Raw genomic sequence first — 22,778 nt, 5'->3', positions numbered from 1 at the left:
AGTTCCCCAGCCTGAGTAGACAATACTGAGCTAGATGGACCAATGCTCTGACTCAGTATAAGGCAGCTTCCTATGTTCCTAAGTGGCAATCACAAGGCCTCTCCAGGCACTGCCTTTCCAGGTAACAGCTCCCAGAAACACCAGACAGATCTAATGCAAATTAATTTGCATTAAATCCACCCTAAGCCCCGGGAGCAAATGCGTGGATATGACATGGCATAATTTTTTCTGGTGGACCGTCCCTTCTCCTACCCACACAGCGACCAATGCACCACCCCCTTGCCCCAATTTCTCTGTTTCTGTTTTGCATCACAAGACCCCATTGCTATCTGGAAGTGTCCCTTGCCATCCCGAGGCATCAATAATTCTACATGTGCATGAGCTTGGGAGTACTTGCAAAGGCAGTGGTGCGAGTGGTGTGAGGAAAGGGTTAAAATGTCTTTGCCGTGCCAAAGGTGGATGATCAATGGCAAAAAGGCATGATTGCACTGAGCACACCCCCTCTGACCTCATAGCCCATAGTTGCTGCTTTACTGAAGTTCTGGCACTTTGTCCAGAGTCTGGCGCTGTGAGTAGAATGTAGCTTGTTGGGATGCAGCCTGTGTGGATTAGGAAGATGGCTGGGTTCCTTTGCCCAGAAGCTGGAGGTTGCCCAACCGTAGTTGATCAATCATCTGTGGCCTGATTCTCAGCTTCACAGATGTCCACAGCTTCATCTACCCGAGGTTTGACGCTACGTGCAAACAGAGCGACACAACAGAGAAAGGTGGCCAACAGCTCCTCCTTTGCTCTCTGTGTGATTTTTTAGCTTCTCCAGCTTCCTCTTTCCCTTGGTGAGGGTAGCTGTCAGTATTATAAAGTTCTTGTGTGGATTGTAACATGTAACCAGGCCACTGATTTTCTTTCTTGTCTATTCAAGTGTTACATGGAAACATACATTTTTGATAGAAGCAGCATTGATTCTAGGGATGTTGCTGAATGTTTGAACATGATCAGAAGGTGTTGGGTCTTTTCCTAGAGACATCAGAGATGTCATATCAGTGGGCATACTTATTGCTTTATGTTATGACTTTATATCCTACTTTATCCAATTTCATATCCATGTGGCTTATTATTTCTCTTAATTACACTTAGAAAATGTGTTACATTCCCATTGAAGTGATGCTTAATTTCCTAAATGAGAAGTGCACCTGCCTAGAAGTGATGCCATCTACTCTGGAAGATGAGCTCTTTGATCCTCATTGTGTGGGTACAGATTGTGGTTACCTGGTGGTAAAAGGAAAAGCACTCTGTGAATTTTCAAAGGCCTTTTTCTCTCATTACTAATGATCCTGAAAGCAGATTTTAGAGCTGTCCCTTGACCTGGAATGGGGTACAGATAGAACAAAATATATTTTGTAATCCAATTACAGTAGCAGTTCATAATTCCCAGGCTCTGCCATATAGGCATTCAACAGTACATTCAGGAATATAGCTATCTATCATCAGTCTCTGACATTTGGGAGTGATTATGATAGACGTATAGCTGAGAATTTGTTCCCAACAAAAGGGAAACTTCCTTTAAGTTCCTATTGCCACAAATTTAAGAGTTGCAAAACTGACTCAATTTGTGTTTTGTTTGAATGATTGTGAAGTGTTTTTGATGAACATGGCTTCTTCTTCCTGATAATCTAGCTGAAAATGTTTGGAGAATTCTTTTATGGGGCATATCAAACAAAGATAATCAATTACAAAAATTACTACTCTTATAATTTTTTTTTTAAGTATTATTTGATTAATAAAACTGATTCTGCTTTGCAGTTATGATTGGTGGCAACAAAGACCAACCAGAAAACAATGGTATACCTTTGAAAAACAAATCAGACCCCTTTCTTTCAAGGTTGACAGGTTATTTTTCTGATGTCTTTTAAGGCTGTTAAGTTGTTGTCTAATCCTTACCTCAGGGCTAAAAGCCTTTCAAGAGAACAAAAACACATGTATTATCAAAAAGAAAGGGTCTATATGCCAGGATCTCCAGAGCAGCTTGTCTGCTGAGAACTCCTTAGAGGGCCGCATTCAGATAAGCAAATGTGACAGACATTCGTTCAGTAATAACAATTCCCTCAATCAAAGGCATCAGTGGCATTCTCATCCATTGAGCTTGACTTCTGAAGCCTTAAAAGAATGGGAGTTGGCACATGGTAGGATCTGTGTGGTGTTTGTATGCAGGCCCAAGTAGTTTTCAGTTACAGGGTGTGTCTGGAAACGGAAGAATATGGGATTCATGAGACTTGTCTGTGGTGCGCCTGCAGAACTGTCTGAGAGAATGAGAAGGATAGCAAATGAGTAGTGGTGTGCACGGAACTGTTCTGTGCAGTTTGGTTCGAATTTGAACTGAATTCAAACTGAACTGCTGGTCCACTAACTGGTTCATTAGAATCAGCTGGTGGTTCGGTTTGTGCACTTGAATTGGGTAAAATAGGTTTGGCCTGGTTTGACCCGGTTTGGGATGCTTGTAAAGAGTAATCAGATAAGGATTACTTTTACAAGCAAAGGGGGGGGGTCCCTAACTCTAAAAGGGGGTTGAAAGGGCAGGTGGGAGAGAGGGCAGCTTACCCATGGTGGTACGGCAGCAACAGCTCCTGTAGGCCCTGCTGGCACTCCACCCCCGGCACCATGGGCTTGTGGGTGCCGGTTCCAGGCTCCGTGCCTAGAAGAGGATTTGGGGGATGAAAGAGGGGTGTGGATTTGGGGGACCCCAGGGGGTGTGGAGGCCCTTGGCCCTGAAGTCGTTGGACCTTGGCCCTGAAGTCCAGGGGTTAAAGTGCCTCTGCTAATATATTTTTGAAGATGGGCAGAGCATGTTGGGCAAATTTCAGTACTGTGATGTGGGAACCAGACTTGGGTGGGTTCAGAAGTCATGCCGACCAGGAGCATGTGATTTCATGTCCCAAAACATTACTGGCTTACTGACTGCAAAACTCACTATATAATGTTGATAGTTTTTGTCTGTTTTCAACTTTGTCAGCTTCTTATAATGAAGAAATGCTGGATTCCTTGGAGTTCAGTACCTTGTAGTCCATTTGTAACAAAATGTAAAAACATTTAAAAGTAAATTCAGTTAGTAAATTGCATTTATTGTCTGAATAAACTATATTTTAAAATATAATATACCAAACACAATCAATGTTATGAGCCAAACAGGTTATACATAATAAAGTTTATGTCCCCAAAGAAACAAATTGACTTTAGATCTGTAAAGGACACTACAAAATAAGGACTGCATATATTTCAATTTCTCCCAAATGTTCAGGGTTTTTTGGTTGGAGTGGGTGGGAAAAAACCCAGTTCCCTACTCCCCATGGCTTCAAAATTTCTGGAAATTTTACACTGTTTAATGATCAGGTTTTAATCTTATTACTGAAGCACAGGATCCAGATATATATGCTTTGAAAAGTAGCTTTTTGATCTCAGGAGACTTTCACACAAAGTACATTTTTTCCTATCCTGGTAAGCTAATCAACATGCATTTTATGGAAATCATTATATATACGGGCAGATTTTCTCATGTATGTAGCAGCTGCAGTGGGGATAAAATAGTTACCAATAATTGGGAGTAAAGCAGAGAAGCAAGAACTTCTGGTGATTACCTCAAATGTTGTCACTAGTGGTGTGTGAGAGGGGAAAGGTTAGAATTGGGACAGACATGAAGCACAATACTTTCGAAATTTCCTTGATCTTTTCCCATAGTAACTGCACATATGTTTTCTGTTCTTTATTTGGAATATCAGATAGCATCTATTCTGCGCCTCTAGGAGGAGGCTAGGGACAAATGAAATGACTCAATCTGGTAAAGAGGATCTATACAGCAGCCAATGTAGATGGATGTCCATCTGTCTTTGCTGCTCTTGACAGATGTGTCTGATGTGGATGGAAATGTGTAGCCTTGTCTGGGACCACTAGTCACATGCAACAGGCATGCTTATAGCTGATCAGGGTACATGCTGAACACCAGTAATGTGACCTCTGCATTCCATTTTTTGCTCTAATATGCAGAGATAAAGTGCTTAAGCAGATTACAACAATATAATAGAACATATTTTGGAGAGTAAAGTGAGCAAGTAGTTAGTTCTATGAACAAAAGCTTTCTGTGAAGTTGTACATTGACGATTGCAACTGAACAGGAAATTCCTAATGGCTGGGCAACGTGACCCAGTTTATAACTGTAATCCCAGGTTCAGCTCTGAATTAGAAGAGAAATTTATACCCTGCTTTTTCACTAAGTTTGGCTCACAGTTAAAATCTATCACAAACAATAAGATGAAAAGAATATGTGGTTGTCTGTATGGCAGATTTTTGGATCCTAGCAGCTGATGGCATAGTCCAGATTCCATGCAGTTCCCTCCAGAGGGAGGGGGCAGGAGTAACAGGTAAGCTGGCATTGACATGTGACGTGGCCTTCTCTGAAGTGACACCTAGGCTGTGGAACTCTCTTCTCCCAGAGGTTCCATGCTGCAGATTTCCTGGTGGTTCATTTAGTCCTTCATTTATTTTGTCAGACACTTGACCTGAATTAATTGTTTAACATCTGGTAGTGTATAGATATATTTCTGCTGTAATTGTTGCTGCCCATCTTATTATTGCTTTTCTATATATAGAAAGCTGCTTGGACCAAACTATGCAAGAGAAACATGACATCTTATAGGCTGGTTTTAGACCTCGCCCACAAAAGTAGAAAATCCTGGAAAAACTGATTAATTTGCAGGAAAAACTTGCCCACTGGAAAACAATGGGAAATGATACCTTCCAACAAACTGTGGCAGTTTTATTGGGTACTTTTTGAGACAGGAAGTCCAGATTTTCACTGAATTATGAAGCAACAGACAAGCTGTGTTTTTCCATTTCACTGCATTTCAGTGTTGGATTTCTATGAAACTTGTTTAAGAAATAGAAAAAAAACACATGAAAAAGCTTAAGTGCTGGAGATATAAATACATTTTTCTAGACACATACACTCTTCTGCACATCGACTAGCAATGAGTGAAGGGAGAGCACATGGTCATTTTGTGGTGCAGGAGGAATGCTTGCAAACAGCAAACCCAGTTACTAGTATCATATTTTTACTGACTGACATAATGAGGGAAAATGCCTAACTTTTCCTTTTAATTTAAATAGGACTACTCTGAATAAGTTTCCTCATCATGGAGGCCATTGGTTGGTTTTTTTAACATCTCATAATAAACTGCTTTAATGGCCCATAATTGTGTAGGGAAGTGTCCAATATAAATAAATAATAGATTTGGGGGCTGGCTGAAGCTAAAGATGCCAACCCACAAATGTATCTCTTCTGAATTGTGGACTCTTTTGTCCTGTCAATCAATCAATCAATAAGGTTTCTTGTGGTGGTTGCATGAGCTCATGTATAGCTCTTATCCAGGCCATAATTTGTAGGTGATGTTTTGTGCATTACATATATTGCTCACTAGATGTCATCAGTTATCCATACTAAACATAGTTTCCAGCCACAGCCACAGTCATGCATTGTTCTCTGATCATAGGTTTAAATTGTGTGATGGGGAATCCAAGGTCCATGCTGGCTTTTGGTCAATGCCAGCACTTGTAGTGGCAGGAAAGCCAAGGGGAAATACTCCTGCTAAATCCGTTGGGACATGCCAACAACAGAAGACTTCTGATGTGCTTCTTTAGGGCAATCCAACTCAATTAAGTTCAATAGAAGTTTTGTTATTGGCTTTGATGGGGAGTGGATTGCACCCTTAGGAAACAGAAGATGGGTGGCACAAATCAGAAAGATCAGAGGTGTTCTGTTACAGAAAAGGAAAATATGCTGGGAGTTGTTACAATCAAGCAGGGCCAAAAGTGATCATCACTACTGCACTGAAAACTAATAGAATAATTATGCAGTTATGAATAATGAATATTAGAATACTCTTATGCAGAAAAGGCAACTGGCTTTTCCAGGATTCTGTCAATACAAAGTTAATACAAAGACATAAAATTCTATGCCTCATCCAACCAAAACTATTTATCCTATCAGTTTGAAATCTGGCATGCAGAATCTACTTTGTGAGCAGTATAATCTGACCAACCTTCAGAAAAATTCTGATGAGGAACAATAGCTTTCAGATGCAGGCATCCTGTGTTTCCAATCATTTCTCCTTTTGGCAGCTAGACTATGTAAAATAAAAATAAAATAAAATAAAATAAAATAAAATAAAATAAAATACCTACCATCAAGGATATTGCAGGAGGTCTCCTTTTTGCTACTTTGGTGAAAATCTTTTGTGTAAAGTTAACTCCATACTTTGCACACTTTTGAGGTTTCAAAGTTCCCATTTTAATGAGTTATTCAAATATGGGATGTTATTCAGCACATGCTCATCACCAGATTGATGCTTCTCAAAGGGAGCTTGCCTCCCAAAAGAAGAATGATCATGGCTTCAATGAGCAGGCTGCAGTTTTGGAAGGCAAACACCGACTTGATGGCATAACTTTATCTTTAGGCGAGGCAAAGAGAGCTGCTCAAGCTATGTGCACTTGTGTGTTTGCTTGTGATGTGCTGTAGTGAGTATGTGTGTGTGTGTGTGAAAGAGAGAGAGAGGATTCCATGATTTCATTTGCTTTGCACTCTCTCCTTTAACCAACTTTCTCTGAGATCTTTTGAGATCTCTCCCAAAAGCTCCTGAGAAAATGCTACATTATAACATGGTATCGCTCTGATGGGGGCTTCTGGGGGAAAATGTTGGCACTGGTGTTGCAGGCCACCATTTTCTTTCCAAGAAGTTCCCATCAGAGTAAGATATAACATCATAAAGCTTTGTTCTTGGGAGATTCTGGTGGGGCAGGGAAATGCTGGCTGCTAACCCCTAGCCATTAGGACGTGCACTGCCTCCACTGCTAGTGAGTTCTACCCCCACCCTCAGTTTTTCTCCCCTCAAATTCTCAAACTCCCCCCCCCCCAATATTGCCACTTGCAAATGGGGTGCTGAAATGGAGAGCCTAATGTGTTAACACTAGCTAATAAGTAGATAACCACAACAATGGCCTACTCTACAGGAATGATACAAAGACTACCAGTCTGTGTGAAGGGCTTTTAATACGTGAAAGCTCAGTATAAATGCTAGATACTGAGACTATTCGCATGAACAACTCTACCTGGGCTGCTTGTGTGAAGCAAATGTGTGATCATGGCCAATCCTGGTGCTGCCCTGCTAGGTAGCCAGGAATCTCCCCTGGGCTATTACCCAAGTAGAAGGGCTTGAGTTCACCCTTCCACCAGGAATTCCAGTCATGTGTCTGCTCGGGCTGCCTTCAGCCCAAGCAGACACAGAAACAGGTGCCTAGAGTGCTCGGCTTGAGAGGTAATTCCCCAATGCACCCTGATCCTTGCACAGTGCATTGTGGGATTTCTGGAGGCTGGGCAGCATTTCCCCAGTCTCCAGAACACTGCGCTGCTCACCACAGTAGTGATTGTGCATGTGGTGGCACAGCATGGCACATGGTTCCAGAAGCTTGTGTAGGGGAAGCCCTCCCTTGCCTCTAGGGATTTCAGTCATGTGAATGACCTTATTATGGAGTGACAATTGTTACATTTTGTTTTTTCTTCTCAAAGGTTTCATTAATTCATTGAACTTCCCTTTCAAAAAATAAATATATTTTAGAATAAAAAGTTATAATTATGTCAGCCCCAATCCTCTTCCTTCATGGATCAGAAACACTAAATTTCATAACCCTGTGAGGGCAGTGATCTCCTGGCTGCATGGTGACCCTCTGCTTTCCCTTGATGTTTGTGTTGGAGAGAATATGGATTCTATATGGGGGTGGGTGGGAACACAGAAAATGCCATGCAGAGAGGAATAATTGGATGTTGGGGCTGTGTCTGTATCACCATGAAGTGACACACAAATGAGCAAGAGAAAGAAGATGGGTAAAGATGCATAGCTCTGGCTTATGCATCAGGTTGGCTTTAATTAATTAGAATAATAGAATAATAGAATTGGAAGAGATTTATAGGCCATTTAGTACAACCTCTTGCTTGATGCAGAAAATCTAGAGCAAGAGCATCCCCAGTGGATGGCTGTCCAGTCTCTGCTTAGAGACCTGCAGTAATATAAGGTCTTTTTATTTTAAATCAATCAATCGATTAATTAATTAATTTGTAAACCACTTCGGGAACTTTTGTTGAAAAGTGGTATATAAATATTCGTCATCATATAAGGGAAATCCCACCCTACTCTAGATACAGTAATTGGTTCCACTGTTGAACACCTCTTACTTCGGAAGTGCTCTTACAGTTCTCCTAAAGGTCAACCAAAATCTACCCTCCTGTAATTTAAGCCCATCTGATCTAGTTCTGCCTTCTGTGGCAGCAGAGAACAAGTCTGACAGCCCTTCAGATAACTGAAGAGTACAATCATGTTCTCATTCAGTCTTCTCTTCTCTGGACAAAACTATCCCATTCCTTCAAGCTTTTCCTCACACATCTTTTTCTCCAGACCCCTGGCTGTCTTCGTTGCTGTCTTCTGAATGTCCCAATATGTCAATAGGAGAATTTAGATGATTCGTTCCCCAAACCAGCCTACGCATTATTGGGAAGTGCTGAGAGTGTGCACGTCCCTACATGTTTCCCAGATGTCCTGATGCCCTCCTGTTGCATTATTTTATTGTGTGTGTGTGGAGGGGGCACAATTCATCCAAATACTATCTGAATACTAGTATTTGGGCCATGTATAGAGCAGTGGTTCAGATGAATCACTCCCATATGATAAAATAATGTATTCCTACTGAGGATAGCATTTTCATGCATCTGATGACATGGGCCATGAAAGCTTATACTGCAATAAATCAGTCTTTAAGGTGCCACAAGACACTTTGTTAACTTTTAATGTTTGACTTAAACATACCTCAGCATCAGTGTTGCACTCAACCTCCAGAGGAAGAAGACTGGGCTAAAAGACCAAAGCAAAGTGTAGGTGAAGTTGTAAACAAGAACAATATGTGAGACTGCATGCTGTTTACATGGAGAAGTTGAGCGAAATGCCTTAACTTACAATTCTATACTTGTTGGCACATGAGTTAATTTGTAGGTTCCTTAATGCTTCTTTTAAACTGAAGTTCTCAGGCAGTAGCATCTTTGAATATCTGCTGAAAAAATTGCAATATTATCTTCTTACCACAAAAGCTTTATCTGTGAAACTGAAATCTTATCTGTGGATCTGAAACTTTATTTTATTCATTCATTCATTCATTCATTCGATTTCTATGCCGCCCTTCTAAAAATGGCTCAAGGCGGTTTACACAGACTTTTGTGTATTTACAACTTCAGTACTGTGCACTTACAACTTCATGAATATATAAAGCCATATTCAACTCAGACACAGGATGGCCACCAGCAATGTCCTCTCTGTGTTGTACTTTCCCTTGTCTTCCTGTAATGTATAGGTTCACTTATTCATTGGTGTGGACAGGGAAACACTTGGCATGATGATTACATGTTATAGAAACTCGTCCAATTCTAGGAAACCATCCCTTTGTCTGATATAATATGCAATTTGAACCACAGCAACTGTACATGCTAGTAAAACCAGGGCTATGTGGGCAGGGCCAATGATGTGTTTCCTTTCCATGTGAATGTTGCCTAATTGACAGAAAGGGTAACAGCTGTGTGAAAAGGAACCATATTATTGTCCTTGCCCATGTGGTTACCACCACAACATATTCAGGATGTCTGTGTGTGTGTGTGTGAGAGAGAGAGAGAGAGAGAGAGATATTGAGACGGAACCATTTACAACTCTTATACTGTGGTAGATAATGAGGGCTAACCCTCATCCTCAGCTGAACTTCCACAGTGGTGACCCAACCAGTTCCATTTCTTTTGAAACTTCAGTACTCTTATTTGTTTCCTAACTTGGAATGATTAGGAAATGACATTTCTGAACCTGGCCTAGGAAACTTTTAAGATAAATGTAATAAAGTACAGAAACATGACATAGTAATGTCTTTTGGACTGCCCTCCCTACAAAAAGTATCCACATTTTTTTCTTAATACATTATGCCATCCCTGCCAAGCAGGACAAAATTTAGAAGCACTCATTCTCCACTCCTACACATTTTTAATGGACTTGTATTAGATTACATATCTGGTTTTTAGCAGTGAGAGGAAGTGGGATCTATTGTTGATAGTTTTAGAACTGGTCAGAAAATTCCTCATGAAACTTTTACAAAATAAAATACCCTTTTCTTATATAAAAACACTGGGAGGTTTTTCTAAAATACAAAAAGCTCCTCCTCCTCCTCCTGCTCTTCTCCCTCCAACATTTATCAGGCACTATACATACAAAGATATACTTTGCATTGATAAAGTGGCTAATTTCTATCTCAGCCACTGTTTGGTTAAGGTGAATATTGGAGCATATATTTTCAGCATTTTCATTTGATGAGAAGCTCTGAAATCCCAAACTACCTTTAGTCTTGAGTAGCATTAATTGCTAATAACCTGTGTATGTCCCGATGGAGGCAAACCACTTGATAACAGTTTTACCAAAAAGGCTAGAATACTTCGGTATAACCCTAATCTGTTGCAAAGAGTGCAAATTCCGTATTTCCAGGCAACTGTAATACATCTTTGATTCATTGACATAATTTGTAAACTTATTTAATTGCACAGTGTTTTTGTCTCCATCCTAAAATTTGCTATTGTCCCTCCAACCATGACTGTGCACAGGGAGAGAAAGCAGAGTAGCAGGGATTAGCTCCTCTGGGATGGGCTGCATGAAGAAATTGTTCCTTCCAGGTCTTTACTAAAAATTGTCTAGACAGTTATCTGCAGGTTTAGAAATATGTATATATATATTTCTAGCAAACTCAGAAGCTTCCAGATATTGCATATTGTTACCAATCCTGGTGCAGTTATGCCATGCAGATTCCGAGACTCTTCCATTTACATGCCCCATTGGGAACCAGCAGTTCATCACTAAGTTAGTGAAGCGTGATCTTGAATATTATCGTATTGCTTTTGATCCTCATAGGACTTCATTCTATGGAGTCAGTATAAAATAATTTCATGTGCTTGAATCTTCCATGTTTGGTGGAGACAGGAATGAAATATCCATAGCAAAATCTGAAGCAAATGCTCTAGCTGTTCTTGTGGTAGCAAGCATGAATTGTCCCCTTTGCTAAGCAGGGTCTGCCCTGGTTTGCATTTCAATGGGAGACTACATGTGAGTACTGTAAGTACCCCCAAAGCTATTGGAAATAGAGGGGTTTTTTTTACCCCAGTCATAACTTGGGCTAAGCCAGAATTCACAGCCTCCCTTGGGAGAAAAACAAAGCCCTGTCTGTCCTTGTCCCTGATAGCCCACAGGGAGGTTGGGTTAAATCCAGCAAATATGTGGACTGGCACACCCAATCAGGAGTGGATTCGGGGGGAAAGCTTTGTCTGTAAAACTTCCTGGCAACCACAGAGCCATGTGGTTTTCTTTGGGAGAATACAGGAAGGGTTTACCATTGCCTCCTCCTGCACAATGTGAGATGATGCCTTTCAGCACCTTCATATATCACTGCTGCCCAATATAAGTACCAGCGGGGATTCGAACCGCAACCTTTTGCTCACTAGGCAAGTCATTTCCCCACTGTGCCATATTAGGCTGCTGAATTTTTTTTTTTTAACCACTTCGGGGGAAACTCAGTGTTTTGTGTGAAAGGACTGAACTGAACTGCATTGAAAATACATGTAGAGACACTCTTTCCCCAGGAGTAGCCCATATGAGTAGGGCAGGGAAGGCCATAAATAATCTGCAGGTAATGCTCATTCCTGTTCTCCTTTCCCTACCCCAGTTTTAGCACTCTGCCTTGTTTCGCCCACTGCCATGTTAAGCCCAGGCTCATGGTTGGTTATGTGCCTGGTTGGGGAACCAGGCATCTAACCAGCCTGTGTGCCAGGGATTAACATGTCAACAGGCAAAACAAGGCAGAGTGTGGTGGCTGGGAGAGGAGAACAGGAACGATTCACACCTGCTGCTCATTTACTGCCTCCGCCCCGCATCTGTTGCTCCTCCCCATTCCTTAATACTAAGTGTTTGACCACCATCTTAAGCCACTGTTTTGCACTGGCTGGTTCAGTGTAACTTTCTTTTTTTAAAAGAAAGTTAAAAAATAGCTCCCTCAAACCTGATGTTTTTTGTTGGCTATGGTGACTTTCAAGATATTATAGTAAGTGGTTGCTAATGCAGCTTACTCCATTGTGATGAACTGGTGGCACCCAAAGATGGACCCCTCCTGATTATCTTAATGAGCAGTGGGAATCTTGTAGAGAAAGGCACTCTCTCAGGTAACCCGGACCTAAGCCATTCAGAGCTTTAAAGATAATAACCAGCACTTTGTATTTTGCCCAGAAATGTAGCAGCAGCCTGTTACGTTTGCCTGTTCTTAAACAACTGTTTAAGAACAGGCATAATGTGGTCTCTATGGGATACCCCAGAGACTAATCTGACTGTCGCATTTTGTACTAACTGAAGTTTCTGAACTATGTACAAAGGCAGCCCTATATAGAGTGCATCTGCAGTAGTCCAGCCTGGAGGTTACCAGCTGATGTACCACTGTTTTTAGGTTATTCCCCTCAAGGAATGGGCAGAGTTGCCGAATCAATCACAGCTGGTAAAAAGTCCTCCTGGCCACAGCCTCAACCTGAGGCACCAGGGTGAGACCCAGGTCCAAGAGCAATCCCAAGCAAAGAACCTGGTCTTTCTGGAGGAGTGTAACCTCATCCAGAACAGAAAGTTCTTTCCCATCTTGCAGATTATGGCCACCAACAATTAGTACCTCCATCTTTCTTGGATTCAGCTTATTATCCCTCATCCAGCCCATTACTGCCTGTAGGCAGGTATTTAAAGGGCTAACACCATTTCCTGGTATTGAAGACAAGGAGAAATAAGTTTGGGCATCATCAGCATATTGATAACACTCAGCACCAAATCTTCTGATGACCTCACCAGCAGTTTCATGTAAATGTTAAAAAGAACTGGTGACAGAATGGAGCCCTGAGGGACTCCATAGAGTAGCTCCCATTTTGAAGAGCAACCGACATCAAGTGCCATCATCTGAAATCTACTCAAGACATAGGAACGGAACCAGTGTAAAGCAGTGCCCAACTCCCTCAGGTGATCTAGAAGGATACCATGATCAATGGTATCAAAAGCCGCTGAGAGATCCAAAAGAACCAGCAGAGTCACACTCCCTTTGTCATTTCCCTGGTGAAGGTCATCTATCAGGCCACCCAAGACATCTCAACCCCATAGCCTGCCCTAAATCCAGTTTCAAATGGGTCTAGACAGGGGCGTATCTAGGGGTAGGGCAGGCAGGGCACGTGCCCCAGGCGCCACTTGAAGCGGGGCACCATTTTGTAAAATTAATTTTTTTTAAAAAAATGGCTGCCAAAAACAAAATGGCCACCGTGCATGCTCAGATGGCCTCTGTGAGGCTCTAGGTCATGCCAGGCTTTGCAGAGGCCATTTGAGCATGCGTGGTGGCCATTTTGTTTTCAGTCGCCTTTAAAAAAAAAAAGATTATTTTTAAAAACGGCCACTGCACATGCTAAATGGTCCCTGCGAGGCCCTAGAGGCCAGCGGGGTGAGGGGGAATCTTTGAAAAAAACAACAAAAAAAAACCCCCAGCCTTTAGGAAGCCTCCCAAAGGGGCTACAGGTAAAAATAATAATAAAAAAAATATAATATAAGACACTGTACACATATTCAGATTGGCACTATGTACAGAGAATCAGGGCTTATGAATACTGAGCTGAAGCTTAAGAGCTAGGATTGTATTCATTTGCTCTTACTTTGCTTCTTGTGATAAGTGAGTTAAATGTGATGTCTTGCTAATATGGCTATTAATGGTGAGTTTGTCTTTGAATCAGTGTGAAACCCTTAATATTAAGGCCCACTGGGAGTTTCTTGCTCTCTTTCTCTCATTTTAAGTGTCTTTCTGAAAGACTAGAATATATTCCAAGCAGTGACACAGTTTACTCTGCATATCCTTTAATTATTTACAGAGTATCTGGGAAAAGTCAAATTCTCCATTCATTTTTAAAACTTATGTAATGGTGATGCTACAATACATAGTAGAGAATTAGACAGGCACTTCTGTTTAGTTTTCCAAGTACACCTCCACATAGTATTTGGGTATTTCATGAGCCCCCACATACTGAAATTTGTAGTTTTCAGGCATTTTTTGGTCTGGCTAAGTCCACTGCTAAATAGTTTTTGAAATATTAAAAGCTTGACTTGTATTTTTCAGCTGATATTATGGTAAAGTTATCTGAAAGATGGGTGTCAGATGCTTGGACAGGGGGCGCAATTTCAGTGTTTGCCCTAGGCGCTATTTTCCCTAGATACGCCTCTGGGTCTAGATCAGGCCTGCTCAACTTAGGCCCCCCAGCTGTTTTTGGACTACAACTCCCATAATTCTCAGCCACAGCGGCCAATAGCCAGGGATTATGGGAATCGTAGGCCAACATCTGCAGGAGGGCCGAAGTTGAGCAGGCCTGGTCTAGATAATCAGTTTCCTCCACGACCGCTTGGAACTGGTCAACCAATACCCTCTCAGTCTTCTTACCTAACCATTGGAGGTTGGAGACTGGCCTATACTGTAATTATCCATCACCAGGGGATCCAGAGCAGGCTTCTTAAGAAGAGGTCTAATCATTGCCTCCTTCAAACAAGCTGGCATCCTCAGTGAGGGATTAATGATATCAACTAGTCTACCTCCAAAAGCCTCCCTGCAAGATAAAAATCAGTTATGTTGGGCAAGGATCCAAAGAGCAGGTGGTAGGCCGTATCACTCCAAGCAGCTTGTCCACATCCTCAGGAGCCACAGACTGAAACTGATCCAATCTAATATTGCAAGAGGGATTGATGAACACCTCCCTAACTAGCCCCGAAGAAATACTGGAGTCTAGATCAGCCTGAATGCGAGATATTTTATCTGAAAAGAACTCATTGAATGCATCACAGTGATAAATTGTTTCTGGAAACAAATTTGAAACAGAAGGGGCTTGGGTTAAACCCCCAATAATCCAGAACAGCTCTGCTGGATGAGAACTTGCAGATGCAATGTGCACATAATAAAATCACTTCCTTGCTACACGTATTGCCACAGCATAGGGCTTCAAATGGGCTCAATTCATGATGAGTCCTCCTTCATTTGTGCTCCAGCCATATACCTTGCCACTTCAGTTCCTGTAGCTCTTCTATATACCATGGAGCTAATTTTGAAGTGGGTTGGAGCAGTGTTCTCTCTAATTTATTTTATCTCTGTATAGAATGAGTTTTGTGTGTGAGCACGTGCATTCAAAGTGGGGCCTTCCTGATTCAGCCTGAGTGGGATCTATAATTAACTGATTGGACATCAAAAGACTTGTGAGCGCACGCATGTGCGCACGCTTTTGAGGGAACACTGGGTTGGAGAGGATGCTTAGGAGTGATTATATCTACTGCCCTGGTACGTTCCTTGTTCCAGGTATCCACCAGGGCATCAACAGAATCACTAGCAGAACCAATGCCCCAAACCGTCCCAGGTCCTTTGGAACCCTACTGGATCCAACAGCCTTCTTGGGCAGACCATTCTAAGAGGGGTCAGATGGGACTGTGAGACCAACCTTAACCTGGAAGTGGTCTGTCTATGACAATGGGGAAACTACAGGAGACCCACCTATGGAAAACCCCCCTGATCTGAGCAAAAGACCAAATCCAGTATGTGACCAGCATCATGTGTAGGTCCCAGGACAAATTGGGATAGGCCTCTATGAATTCCTGAGTAGTAGGGATATGCACAAAACCACTTTGCCCATTTTGGTTCGAATCCAAACCAGATTTGAACCAGACTGAGCATGATTGGTTAGGGCACCCCCCAAGTTCTGTTCGAATTTGAGCCAGTCTGGGCCCAGTTTGAGGGTAGTGGTGGGGTGATAACATTGAGTTTTAAAAGTAATGACTTACTGCTGCCGAGGGCTGCAGTGGCCACAGCGGGTGCTGTGGTGGCTGGGGCAGGGGTCTCCAATGTCTCCTCTCCCCCACTGGCTGCCCCTCAAGTCTCCTTGTGCTGTTTCAGCCCATTTTGGGGCCATTTTGGCTCCCCGGGCATGCAGGGCAGCAATTATTTGAGCTGATGCACATGAGCACTGGCCATTTGCGTGACTTGAGTCATGCTCTGCCACGGTGATCCACCTCAAAATGTCTGCATCCACTGCAGGACATAGGTCAGCAGGGTTAAGCACCTCAAGCATCTTGGGGTGAAGGGGATGCTGCAGTATGTGCTTCGCATCTCCCGGGGGTCCATGCTCTTGCTGGCAGCCATAGGTCTGGTGTTGTCAAGGTCTGGCCAGCTGCTAGGGAAGTTCACGAAGCAAGCGGAGCTGCTGAAATCGGATACGGCTTGGATGAACGCTGTTGACAAGAATGTTGATGAACGTTGATTCTCAGCAATGAGTAGGAGGCTGGAGATGTGATTTATAGAGCAAGCCGAGAGCTCCCAGCTGGTAGGAATTCAAGGCTTGTCAGCCCTCAGCAACAGGCGTTTGCTCCTCCTAACAGCCTCTAATTGCGTTCTACGTCTCGTGAGCCTGCGCTGTTGTGGAGTCATTGGTGTTTCATTGCTTAGCTCTTCTTCGCATTGGTCTCCCATGCCTTCTGCTGACTCAGGTTGCCATGCCTGCTCTAAATCATTAGTTGGATCTACCACAGCCATTTCATGAACGCTGACAGCCGGGCTCTGCCCCTTAGACACTCCTGAATCGGCTGGTAAGTTGACAGCTTCCCCTTCCTCCTCGCTGTTGGAGCTTGAGGGCGTGACAGGCGTATCCTTGGATAATGGCAAGGCACCTGCTCCTGCTCCCAAGCAGAGGAAGTTTCATGCACAGGGAGTACCGACAGTGGGTAAATAGTCTGGTCACCTAGAGCTGCCTCATCACCCAGCCTATTGGGGAGATGATCACTTTAGATGACAAGCCATCCCAGGTAGTGGAGAATGCCAGCTTCTGCTTGCCTCTGTCTACCAAATCCCCGCATGCATGGTGCACCACCGTTAGCAGGCAGATGGTGCCCTCCCTGTACCGGTCATGCAGGGAGGCCATGTTGGGGCTGTTGCGTGCAGCAACAACTGACACCAGCGTATACTTAACTGGAGATCTGTGGAGCAGTCCCAGTGGGAGGCTCACTGCTTTGCTGCCCCTCACAGTGCACTGGTGGGGGCAGGAGAATGAGGGGACATCTGTTGGTGTGGTTAGCCCCTCCCATGTAGTGAAGCACAGGTAGGCTGTGCTGCATGTAGAGGTACTGACCACACCAGAGGTGTGCAGTTGGCAGCCATGGATCTCCTGGTGGGGGGATGGCTGTCCGGGTAGCCAAACCTTTGCCGAGGGTTCATGGTCACGGACAATGCCACCAATACCACTAGGATACCCAAGCAGCCTCAGTTTTTGTCCATCCATTGTGTTGTGCACACTCTGAACCTGTTTGTGCAGAATGCGCTTGGCCCTTTTGGGGCTGTGACCAGGCAAGACATCCCCACTGCAGGTGCCGGGCACCATCCTGCTGCTACCATGGCTGCTCTTGCGGAGAAGTGGCTGCAAGATACCAGCTTTCTTCCACCAGAGTGAAAAGGGTAGGTGGATGTTCAAGGAGAGACAGCTTGAACTCAGCCTGACTGAACATTTGATCCCTCAGGATGTTCCAACCTGTTGGAACTTCACCTTTATCTTGCTCTGGTGCCTGCAAGAGCAAGAGGCAGTCATCCACAGCCGGACAAGGAGGTGTGTCTTGGAAGTAAGTAATCTATCCAACCAGGACTGGGCACTCCTTTCCGAGGTTATATTGCACTCAGATAGCAAATGGGTCAAATTGAATAGCAAAAAATGATTCATGCATATCTCTATTCTCCAATCTTTCCTGCCACATGTTCTGGGATAGGAAGAGAAAACTAGCCTGAAAAGCATACTGGAAGGTTTGGCATAATCTACAAGGACAATAGTTTTTCCAAGATAAAAAGTAGTTAGTTTTTTTGAGAAAACAAGCCCATTTTTGCCAGGATTTGACACCCAGTGCCGTCTGATGATGTCATGAGTCTGTGCTTGTATTGGATGCTGCTGGCCATTCTTCAGCGATTAACCTGCATGCCTCGGCCACCCCACCTCTGTTATCACTGATCCATGCTTGCTAGTAAGGGTTTGGGGAGCCCTCCCCCGGTTGTTACTCAACAGCTGCTTACTACTGCCTGCCCCACCTCTTGAGCTGGGCAAAAGTGGCAGTGACCTCATTTGGATACTTCTCTTTCATAGAGCAGGATAGCCAAACTGTAGCTCAGCCTCTTCGAGAATGTTAATAGAAATAAGAATGTCCGGCAGGGGCCTATGCCGGCCTTACCGGCTCCGATGTTCATTCAGCAGCCAAGGCTACAGAGGCCCCAGGTGGGGCGGGCAGCCAGGCCAGGCAGCCCAATGAGCGGCCAGCCGAGACGCTGCGAGATCAAGGAGCTGGGCTACTGGGGCCAGGGGAAGGGTGGGGGCGAGTGAGGGAGGAAGCAGCAGTAGACAGAGGCACAGCTGAGGGGGCTACGAGTGAGAGCAGCCTGATATGGCAGGGCAGAGGTCCAATTATTGGGGTGTGGGATGCATCAGTTGTCAGGAGGGATTTAAGGCAGGCTCAGCCAGTGATGAGAGGCAGTTGGAGGGTGAGTGGTGGAGGCCTCTGGAGAGAGACTGCCACAGCAATCCCAAGGAGACTAGAGGAGGAGGGCTCGGGTGAACCAAACCCCCTCCCCTCAAAAACTCTGAGGCCCTGCCTGCGGGAGGCGAGAGGGAGAGGTATAACAGCCGTGGAGAGACCAGTGGCAAGACAAAGCAATTGACACATTCCTGTCATACACATTAGCTACAAGCACATATAGGCTTGTCCCCTTCTCTCTGCTACACACTGGGAATGAAATTTAATGCAGAATAGAGGTAAAACAAATATTTGCAAATATTTGAAATTTACCCAAATTTCCAATGTTGTCACCCAAATATTGAATGTGAAAATATGAATACCTACAACATCACATTTTAAGTGCTTCACATCAGTTTCAGTAAGTTCAATGGGATTTATTCCCACGTCGATATAGGAAGATGCTGAAAAGCATCATCTCATACTGTGCGGGAGATGGCAATGATAAACCCCTCCTGTGTTCTACCAAAGTCAACCACAGGGCACTGTGGTCACTAGGAGTCAACATCAACTTGACAGCACACTTAAATTTAAGTGTGCACAGGACTGTTACCTTAGAGTTTGACATTCTTTATTATTTGGACAAGCATCAAATAAGAAATCACATAGGCTGTGAGCTCTCAAAAACTGTGAAATAATACAAGCATACACATCTATTACATGCTATCAACAACTAAATACCATTGCATGTCAACTACCCAATACAGTCAACCATTAAATAAATTCAGATGCTAAAAAAACATTCCATGTCAGCTATTATATACTGTAAAATACAATTGTATGTGACAGCTACATTGTATTTGTACTATTACTAAATATGGTCAAAATATTAAATAGCATTTCATGTCAGCTATCAAATATTATCAAATAATAAATACCACTATATATCAACTATCACATGCGAAATATCACTTGCCAACTATTAATACGGTCAGATGAGAAATGAAACATCACATGCTAGGCACATACACAAAGCATTTTGTGCACATCTGGGGGGCAGGGGCGCGGGGTGCGGGGCAAAGAGCGGGTACTTTAAAAGGAGGAATTTTGTTCTTACCAGCTCCTCTGTTGCTCCTCCACTGCCCCCTACAATACCAGAGCAGCGCTGTTTGCATTAAGCAGCCAGGCTCTCTGTTTGCCTGGCTGCATTTGTTTAGGAACAGGAAGTTACCTGTTCCCAGCAGCCTTTGGGCAGTGCCAGACAGGAAATGGTGTCTGAGCATGTGTGGAAACCATCTTGAGTGCTCAGCAACTATTTGCTTAATGCAAAACAGTGCCATTCTGGCGCGGTGGGGAACAACGGAGGGGCAGGGAAGGTAAGACCTGCCAAGCGTTTCGGCACTTGGAAACAGAGGTGCCAAAACACTTCGAGCACGTCCCTAGCTTATACTGGCATCAAATATTTGAAGAATATTCAGCAATTCAGACTGAAGTAGTCAGAGTATATCTGGAGGATATTTGACATCAAAATTTGCTGAGGAGGATTTATTGTAGCTTTACTGGAAATGGTCATTGTAAACCTAAAAACAGCAACAGATTCACATAGGGGTGTGCACAGAATTGGCCAGACCGGTTTGATTCCAAACCAGATTTGAACTGACCCAGTCTGACCTGTTTCTGGTCGATTCAGACCCAGTCTGATTCAACTGCCAGACCAGTCCGGACCAGTTCATGGAGCAGTTTGTGGGTCTACTCATAAAGGGGAATCGGGTGAGGATTCCCCTTTACAAGTAAAATGGCAGGGGGCTTCCTAGACCTAGAGGGGAGTCAGGTCTACTCACCTAAAAGGTGTGGTGTTGGCAGTGGTGGCAACTTCCCCACCCCCACTGGCCTCCTCTAGAGTAGCCTGGGATAGCTGTGGCCCGATTCAGGTCTTCTCTGGCCCATTTCAGACTTCATGCATGCGCCGACACCCAAAACGGACCGGAGAAGGCCTGAAACGGGCCGTAGCAGGCGCAGGCTAAACTAGAGGAGGCTGGCAGAGGTGGAAGGGAGCTGCTGCCACCCATGCTGCTGCATCATTTAAGTGAGTAGACCTGACTCCCCTCTAGGAAGCCCCCCTGCTCCTTTACTCATAAAGGGGAATCCTCACATGAACTGCCAGACCACGTGAACTGCCCCAGTTGCTCACACACCGCTAGATTCACATTGACTAGTTAAATGTGAGCACTTGGCAGCTTCTAGTTTGTGGAGATCTATGGGCTTGCAGTGGTATGCCAGATACATTCAATGTAGCCACAATGTCCCAGAGGGTGGTGTGAATCAGCCCTTGAAGGGTCTGGGGCAGAGAATGAACAATTGGATGGATGTATATATGCACACATGTGTATGTATTTTAATGTAAAGAAGGAATTATGGGGCGGGGACAGGAGCAACCTGCATTTTACAACTAAATGCTTCATATCACCAGAGCAGAGCATTAAAAAAACACACAACGCTTTGCAGATGAAAATGTGTCAAGTCTCCACACAGTTAACAACATGTCACTTTGCGAGAGAATTTTCATAATTAATGAACTGGTTCAATTTGCTCTGCCGCTTGACTTTGATTAATACATTTTTGAGTGTTCCCACTGGGACTCTGTCCAGTTTGTTTAGTAAGCTCTTATGTGTATATCCAGTTCATGCATATGGATCAGAGTGTTGGCACCAAATACTTACAATATGCAGTGAAGGCACAGCCATCCTGACTCCGTTTACACAGAAAAGAGAAATATATCTTGCACACCACGTCCTTTATGAGTCATTAAAAGCAAAGAAAAGGGGAATTTTACACTTTACTATGAAAAGGTTAGATGGCTGCACAGTATCACTTTATGCAAGTCTGGCCATTAAAATGGCATAATAATCCAGGTTTTAATTTCATGCTGCCCTAAAGTGGCAGTTTCTTTGTATTAAATAGAGACCTGTAGAACATTTATAATTCAACAATGGGAGAAATATTATCCAATGCCCTAAACTACCTGCCCTTGAACTGGCTGGCTTTACTTAGACAAAGGTTGGGGTGGGGGGAGAGGACCCTTCACTGGAATGGTGAGGAGTTCCTTGAAGCTGTTTATAGGCCAGTGGTTCTCCTTGAAAATAATGGTGGAAATCCTTGTTCCAAGAAAGACCTATCTAGCCCTATTCACATCTTCATTTAAGTTATTGTTACACTTGCTCTCCACTTCCCTGAGCAGTCAGAAATGGCTGGGGTGCAGGTTCTTCTGGCTTCCTTTAGAGGAGAGATCACTGAAAGCTTATATTTTATTTGTGGTATTTGGCTCATTTACAGATATGCAGGTTGAGCATTAGATGGAGTCAAATCAGCAGAGCACTCCTACAGGCAGCAACAGCTCACATCAATTCCCCAGAGAGAAAGCCCTGCCTCCTAAGGTGCTGCAGCTGCGTGAGCATGCTTCTTAGTCAGGTGGATCTGGCTTTGACTAGTCTGCTCGTACCAGGCTCAAGATGGAGCCCCACACTCTAGCCCAGGGCTGCTCAACTTTGGCCCTCCTGCAGGTGTTGGCCTACAACTCCCATTATCCCTGGCTATGGGCCACTGTGGATTATGGGAGTTGTTGTCCAAAACCAGCTGGAGGGCAGAAGTTGAGCAGCCCTGTTTTAGCCACTGAGGAGTAGCAGATATGGACACCTAGCCATTACTCCGCACTAGCTACACAAGTATATACTATTTGATATACTATTTTATTTATTTTAATTTTATTTTTTATATTGATATCCCGCTCTTCCTCCAAGGAGCCCAGAGCGGTGTACTACATACTTGAGTTGCTCCTCACAACAACCCTGTGAAGTAGGTTAGGCTGAGAGAGAGATGACTGGCCCAGAGTCACCCAGCAAGTATCACGGCTGAATGGAGATTTGAACTCAGGTCTTCCCGGTCCTAGTCCAGCACTCTAACCACTACACCATGCTGGCTCAAAGCTAATTCTGTAGCTTCATGATTAGGTGAGGATGAATGTATTAGTAATATTTATATTAGTGGCTTATATACAGTATTAATGGAATATCTATTATAAAGCTGCTTGGG

At 43.7% G+C, this 22,778-nt stretch overlaps 1 long non-coding RNA gene across 3 annotated transcripts; it reads right to left on the bottom strand.

The window, feature by feature from the left end:
- Nucleotides 1-1,194: 1,194 nt before the first annotated feature.
- Nucleotides 1,195-19,913, bottom strand: LOC128348727 (uncharacterized). Of its 3 annotated transcripts, none has more exons than XR_008318281.1 (6): nucleotides 19,807-19,913; nucleotides 9,048-9,141; nucleotides 8,901-8,945; nucleotides 6,087-6,170; nucleotides 2,966-3,050; nucleotides 1,195-1,266 (listed from the first exon to the last, which is right to left on the bottom strand). It is a non-coding gene; the product is annotated as an uncharacterized LOC128348727 (long non-coding RNA). The 3 variants fall into 3 exon arrangements; XR_008318282.1 differs by having other exon boundaries at nucleotides 9,048-9,138; nucleotides 19,807-19,899; XR_008318283.1 differs by lacking the exon at nucleotides 1,195-1,266 and adding an exon at nucleotides 1,272-1,362.
- Nucleotides 19,914-22,778: the final 2,865 nt, after the last annotated feature.

The sequence above is a fragment of the Hemicordylus capensis genome, chromosome 3, assembly GCF_027244095.1.
Source record: "Hemicordylus capensis ecotype Gifberg chromosome 3, rHemCap1.1.pri, whole genome shotgun sequence".
Taxonomy (NCBI): Eukaryota; Metazoa; Chordata; class Lepidosauria; order Squamata; family Cordylidae; genus Hemicordylus; species Hemicordylus capensis.
This window is presented reverse-complemented; position numbering and strand designations above follow the sequence as displayed.